The following is a 7,627-nucleotide window of genomic DNA, read 5'->3' as shown; positions in this document are numbered from 1 at the left end:
TTAAAGTGATGCTTGTGGTCCCCAAACCCATGAAAACCTACAGAAATAATTTGTAAACGTTTCTTTTTAATGATAAACGCTGTGTTTGGGTAATCTTTGTAGACAATAATATCTCCGTGTCGTCTTTTTGCATATGTTTCCCTCTTTTTTTCTCCCTTGAGAGCAGTAAATCTTGCACGCATTTGCTAGATGTCAGATTTAAGAACCTTGCACAGCGCCTGAATGGTTTTCAGTACTGGAAAAATAAAAGGTCCATGAACAAACGAGGGACTCAACGCAGAAGAGCTTGTGTGGGGAAAACGTTCCCGAATTTGCGTTAGCATAGATACGTAGCCTTTTTGAGCGTATCGTCGCAGACTGATCTAAATTACAGCACATCGAATGACTTTAAAAGCTTGAATTTGCCAGTAAACCTCCCCAAGGCCTATCTTTAACACACGCAATCAAGAAATGCTGATAGGATAGACAGTAGAGACAGTACAGCACAGACGGGTCCCATGATAACAATGGATGCATCACTGAATATCTATTACAGCGGAGATGGTTTCACAATTTTCTTGACAGCCATTCAAACGTTTACCCCTTCGTGACTATCTTCAGTCTACAGTCTACATACTCATTGCCACACATTTTGAAAATACCATTCTTACCAAAAGCAATCCATGTTTATCATATTTTTCATGACCTTATTTCTGCTCTCTTGTAAGCTTTTCATTGTCTGATTCTCAATTTGATATACAGCGAAGGAAATCTCAGTGGAAGTCTCCTATTATATTTTCTATCATGATTCAATGCCTCAAGTAAAAATTCGTCCTGCTTCAGGTAGGCAGGGAAATCAATTAATGAACATGTACAGTTAAACTAAAAGTAAAACTGATTTTCATCTAACCTCGCTAAAATGATGCTTCCACGAGAGAGAGAGAGAGAGAGAGAGAGAGAGAGAGAGAGAGAGAGAGAGAGAGAGAGAGAGAGAGAGAGAGATCAAATCAAATCAAATCAAATTTTATTTTACGAGGGTTGTGGCATAAGCAATATAATCGAGCTTCTTTTCAACCAGCCCTCGCCCAGAGAGGGACTATTCTAAGAGAGAGAGAGAGAGAGAGAGAGAGAGAGAGAGAGAGAGAGAGAGAGAGAGAGAGAGAGAGAGAGAGAGAGAGAGAGAGAGAGAGAGACGCACAGACGGACAGACGGACAGACGGACAGACAGAGAGCATATTCACTCGGAATACGAAAACGCGTCCCTTTGATAAATCAGGACAAGTTTTCTCGCACCTCTCCAAGCCACTCTCCTAGCCACTCTCCTAGCCACTCTCCGGCAGCTGAAAAATTACTTCATTTTGGCACAGACATTTTTCTGTCTTTTCCTTTTGCACAGCTATTTCCCCCGCAAATAACTCTTTTAGCGTCTCAAAAACCTTTTTCGAAGCACAAGCGTTACACTTGGGTGTTGTTTTTCTGTTATTTCTTATTATTTAAGCAAAGCATTGTTGCAGATGTCAAGTCCAACACTTATTTTTACACTGACTTCATCAACACGTCTTTTTTGTTTCCTTTTCTGTGGACATTCCGTCCAGCCTGCGGCGTTTTTCTGTAAACATTGTTTTCCTTCAGTTTTATACTTTACACGGATTTTTTAAATATTCTTTTTTTTTCATCCGGACCATTATCAAGACATTAATCACTTTGACACGACACACAATGCTTGTTAAAAAAACTGTGTCCTTAATTAAACATGAAACTGACTTAAGTCTGATTGACATGAACGCTACGTGAACTTCGTCATAATGGGTGCAGAATCGAGTCGTCTTCTTCACTTCACGTGGAATAAAAGAATGAAAGAAAGAAAGAGAGAAAGAAAGAAAGAAAAAAAGACAGAAAAAAAGAAGAATGAATAAAAATGAGAAAAAAAGGAGTCTCCAAAATTCTGTCACGCGCCTGAAATCAAGCGTCAACACAGAACATGTGGTATTCATATTAAATTAATATTTCTTTTGACCACCGACCCCCTCCCTCATCTCTTTCTCCATCCACCTTTCTCTATCTACTTCTATATCTTATGTATCTCACTGTCTTTCTTTCTCATTGTGGGTGTGTGTGTGCGCGTGTTGTATGTGTGTGTTTGTGTGTGTGTGTGTGTGTGTTTGTGTGAGAGATTTAACTTGTGACTTTTCATTTCAACAACTCTGTCCCAGCCTCCAACCTAGAAGAAAACTGGGAACCTAAACTACATAAAGTAAATTCATTAATAGCAACATGGTCGAAAAGAAACCTAAGTATAATGGGGAAAATTTGTATAGTCAAAACATTAATGTTGTCACAGTTTACTTACGTACTGCAATCTCTATGTGCCACTCAATCTCTCTCAATAAGCTAAATTCATCTCTATTCCGATTTATCTGGAAGAAAAAATATTCAAACAAAAGAGCTTATGAAAAAGTTAATAGAAAAGTAATGTGCCAAGAGACAAATCATGGAGGTCTGAAAATGATTAATTTCAAAGATGTACAAACATCATTTCTAATTTCATGGATTATGAGGCTGCTGGACGGAAGTAACGCAAAGTGGCAACAGATTCCATTAGCATCCTTTTTAAATCTGGGCGAACGCTTATGCTGTTTGCGCTCAAATGTGAGTGCAGAAAATTTTAAAGGACTAGGATCCATAAAGCAATATTTCTGGAAACAAGCTTTTATCACCTGGCTAAACAATAAACACAAGATCAAAGAAATAAGCAGTAATGAACAGCAGATAAGTGTACGCAATCAAACCTTATGGAATAATAAAAATATAAGGTACAGGAAGCAAACGCTATACATGAATGACTGGATAAAGGCTAAAATATGCGTTGTTAAAGATGTTTTTAACGAAAACGACATGTGCTCTTTTGAGGAAATATGTGACCCTCCACCACGAAATGAGTCGCATGTCACCTCACGCGGTTCTGCGCTAGGCATAATATAAGTCCGGGGGGTGTCTAGCAACAGTGTGAGGGTCACCATAGTCACAGGCTTATAACTCGAAAAGTTTTCACTCTTTTCTAAAACGGTTTTCACCACTGGATAGAGAATAAAAAACGCTTTCAGAAAATGTAAAAATATGAAAATCATGAAAAGGTGACATGCGACTCATTCCGTGGTGGAGGGTCACATATGTGAACGAACTGGATATAAACAGTCTCGCCTATTTGAATATAATGCAATACAGACTGCCATTAAAGCTCTATTATTGCGTGATACGGGTCAGGCCCGTTCTGATCATATGCCATTTATACAATTATCTCCACGCCAAATTCGCCTAAAGATGTTAAATTATGAGATAAAGGAGCCAAGCTCAGCTGGATTTTGGTCGAACAAATTAAATATTACATTAGAAGATAAACACTGGAAATTAGCTAACGAATGCTCGACAGAAACCCGTCTTCGTCTATTGCATTGGAAAATTTTACACAATATATATCCCACAAATATTTTGCTACATAAGATGGGAATTCGTCAAACAAATCTTTGTCAGTATTGTAACGAAACCGACTTCATCGAGCACTTTTTTTGGCAGTGTAGAGCAGTGCAACCCATATGGCAGGAATGTCAAGGGTACATATTTAAATGTACAGGCACAAATATAAAGTTAAGCTGCGAAGAGGCTCTTTTTGGGTATTTCACACGTGATATCCCCAGAGAGAAAACCTTCATAATTAATCACCTTATATTGATATCGAAAATGTGCATAAGCCAGTTTAAGTACGGAAATCCAAAAACTAACATGAATGTCTTATTTCAGAACCAAGCTCGACTTCGAAATTTCTAGTAAAATTGAACTGTGTATAAGAATATAGATAAATAGTAGTATAGTGCTGTTAATGTAAAGTTATTTATATATGCGCCGTATGATGCTGTGCTGAAAACTAGTACTGTAATTGGTAATTTGTAAATTCTCGCCTTTTGTCCATCGAGCGTTGGATTAATTAACTTGTTATGTATTGTCCCGCTGAAAATGGTATATTTTAACAGAATTATGGGAACAACAACAACAACAACACACACACACACACACACACGCACACACACACACACACACACACACGCACATACACGCAAACAAACGCACAAACTACTAGACATAGCAAAGGTGAATGAAATAGCTGTAACGATAGAGTAACTGTAATGAAGAGAGAGAAAAACAAGTCGCGTAAGGCGAAAATACAATATTTAGTCAAGTAGCTGTCGAACTCACAGAATGAAACTGAACGCAATGCCATTTTTCAGCAAGACCGTAGTATACTCGTAGCATCGTCAGTCCACCGCTCATGGCAAAGGCAGTGAAATTGACAAGAAGAGCGGGGTAGTAGTTGCGCTAAGAAGGATAGCACGCTTTTCTGTACCTCTCTTTGTTTTAACTTTCTGAGCGTGTTTTTAATCCAAACATATCATATCTATATGTTTTTGGAATCAGGAACCGACAAGGAATAAGATGAAAGTGTTTTTAAATTGATTTGGAAAATTTAATTTTGATAATAATTTTTATATATTTAATTTTCAGAGCTTGTTTTTAATCCAAATATAACATATTTATATGTTTTTGGAATCAGAAAATGATGGAGAATAAGATGAACGTAAATTTGGATCGTTTTATAAATTTTTATTTTTTTTTACAATTTTCAGATTTTTAATGACCAAAGTCATTAATTAATTTTTAAGCCACCAAGCTGAAATGCAATACCGAAGTCCGGGCTTCGTCGAAGATTACTTGACCAAAATTGCAACCAATTTGGTTGAAAAATGAGGGCGTGACAGTGCCGCCTCAACTTTCACGAAAAGCCGGATATGACGTCATCAAAGACATTTATCAAAAAAATGAAAAAAACGTTCGGGGATTTCATACCCAGGAACTCTCATGCCAAATTTCATAAAGATCGGTCCAGTAGTTTAGTCTGAATCGCTCTACACACACACACACACAGACAGACAGACAGACAGACACACGCACATACACCACGACCCTCGTTTCGATTCCCCCTCGATGTTAAAATATTTAGTCAAAACTTGACTAAATATAAAAAGAAGGGTTGCAGCAGCCTGCATGCAACTGAGGTAAAAAAAACAAAAAAACTTGTGACTTTCATTTAGGATAGGACACAATTTTGTTCAGTAGAATCCTTGTATTAATACTGCTCAATCATAACAATATCGATGGATTTCACATTTAAGCCATTGCGTGCATTAAAGGTTATTTGAAGTCCAGTCAGACACATTACCATTCACAATAAAAACAAGTCGCGTAAGGCGAAAATACAACATTTAGTCAAGTAGCTGTCGAACCCACAGAATGAAACTGAACGCAATGCAACGCAGCAAGACCGTATACTCGTAGCATCGTCAGCCACCGCTCACGGCAAAGGCAGTGAAATTGACAAGAAGAGCGGTTTAGTAGTTGCGCTGAGAAGGATAGCACGCTTTTCTGTACCTCTCTTCGTTTTAACTTTCTGGGCGTGTTTTTAATCCAAACATATCATATCTATATGTTTTTGGAAAAAAATTTTTTTTTACATTTTTCAGATTTTTAATGACCAAAGTCATTAATTAATTTTTAAGCCACCAAGCTGAAATGCAATACCGAAGTCCGGGCTTTGTCGAAGATTACTTGACCAAAATTTCAACCAGTTTGGTTGAAAAATGAGGGCGTGACAGTGCCGCCTCAACTTTCACGAAAAGCCGGATATGACGTCATCAAAGACATTTATCAAAAAAACGAAAAAAACGTATGGGGATATCATACCCAGAAACTCTCATGTTAAATTTCACAAAGATTGGTCCAGTAGTTTAGTCTGAATCGCTCTACACACACACACACACACAGACACACACACACACACACACACACACACACACACACACACGCACATACACCACGACCCTCGTCTCGATTCCCCCCTCTACGTTAAAACATTTAGTCAAAACTTGACTAAATGTAAAAACAAGAGTCGCGTAAGGCATAAATACAACATTTAGTCAAGCTGTCAAACTCACAGAATGAAACTGAACGCAATGCATTTTTTCACCAAGACCGTATACTCGTAGCATCGTCAGCCCACCGCTCGTAGCAATGGCAGTGAAATCGACAAACCAGAATAGCGCGGTAGTGGTTGCGCTGAGCAGGATAGCACACTTTTCTGTATCTCTATTCTTTTTAACTTTCTGAGCTTGTTTTTAATCCAAATATATCATATCTATATGTTTTTGGAATCAGGAACCGACAAGGAATAAGATTGAGTTGTTTTTAAATCGATTTAAGAAAAAACATTTTAATCATAATTTTCCTATTTTTAATTTTCATAGCTTGTTTTTATTACGAATATAACATATTTTTATGTTTTGGGAATAAGACAATGATGAATAAAAAGATGAAATTGTTTTTGGATCGTTTTATAAAAAAATTATTTTAATTACAATTTTCTGATTTTTAATGACCAAACTAATGAATTAATTTCTAATCCTCCAAGCTGAAATGCAATTCCAAAGTCCGGCCTTCGTCGAAAATTGGTTGGCCAAAATTTCAATAAATTTCATTGAAAAATGAGGGTGTGACAGTGCGACCTCAACTTTTACAAAAAGCCGGATATGACGTCATCAGACATTTATCCAAAAAAAGGAAAAAATGTCTGGGGATATTGTTTCCAGGAACTCTGATGTAAAGTTTCATGAAGATCGGTCCAGTAGTTTACTTTGAGTCGCTCTACACACACACACTCACACACACACACACACACACACACACACACACACACACACACACACACACACACACACACACACACACACACACACACACACACACACACACACACACACACACACACACACACATACACCACGACCATAATTGTCTCGATTCCCCCTCTATGTCAAATCATTTAGTCAAAACTTGACTAAATGTAAAAAAAAGAAATGCAAGATTTGAAGAATGCACGCTATTACCCAATATTGACGGACTGTGTGATGATATCTTCTGCTATGGTCTGTTGAGACAGTGATATCAAAATCGAGACCGGAGGTCGAGATTTTGATATCACTGTCGAAACAGACCAATAGCAGAAGATATCATCACACAGTCAGTCAATGTTAGATATATTGCTAATTCTTTAGACATTTTGTATTTACTGTAAAGAAATTACAAAAGTATTTGTCTCAGTTTTGGCCGTTCCATATCCCTCCCTCTGATTATTATTTCTTTTTGTTCACTCTTTTCTTGTACTTTTCAGTATTTCAAAATGTCTTTTCTTTCAAAAAGTCTTTAGTCACTTGCTCAACTAAATTCTGGGAGTTACATTTTCAGATATATTTGTTTGTTTTTAAATGAAGGTGTTTTTGTTTTTGAAGTGGGGAAGCAATAAAGAGGTCGTCGATATTAAAACTGATATCGACGGAAATGTTGTCGATATCACTTTTGCACTGAGCTCAGTTTTGCCCAATTGACCAATGGAAATCCACGTAACATATGAAATAGCAATATTGTTTTTAAGAAGCACCTATTTTCCTCCGGCACGCAATGGTTTTGAAGAAAACAAGTTCGCTGACGGTCACTGTTTTTCTGTTCCCACTCTCTCTCTCACTCTCTCTCTCACACACACACA

Source organism: Littorina saxatilis, linkage group LG10 (genome assembly GCF_037325665.1).
Source record: "Littorina saxatilis isolate snail1 linkage group LG10, US_GU_Lsax_2.0, whole genome shotgun sequence".
NCBI classification, from domain to species: Eukaryota; Metazoa; Mollusca; class Gastropoda; order Littorinimorpha; family Littorinidae; genus Littorina; species Littorina saxatilis.
Note: the sequence above shows the minus strand (reverse complement) of the source record.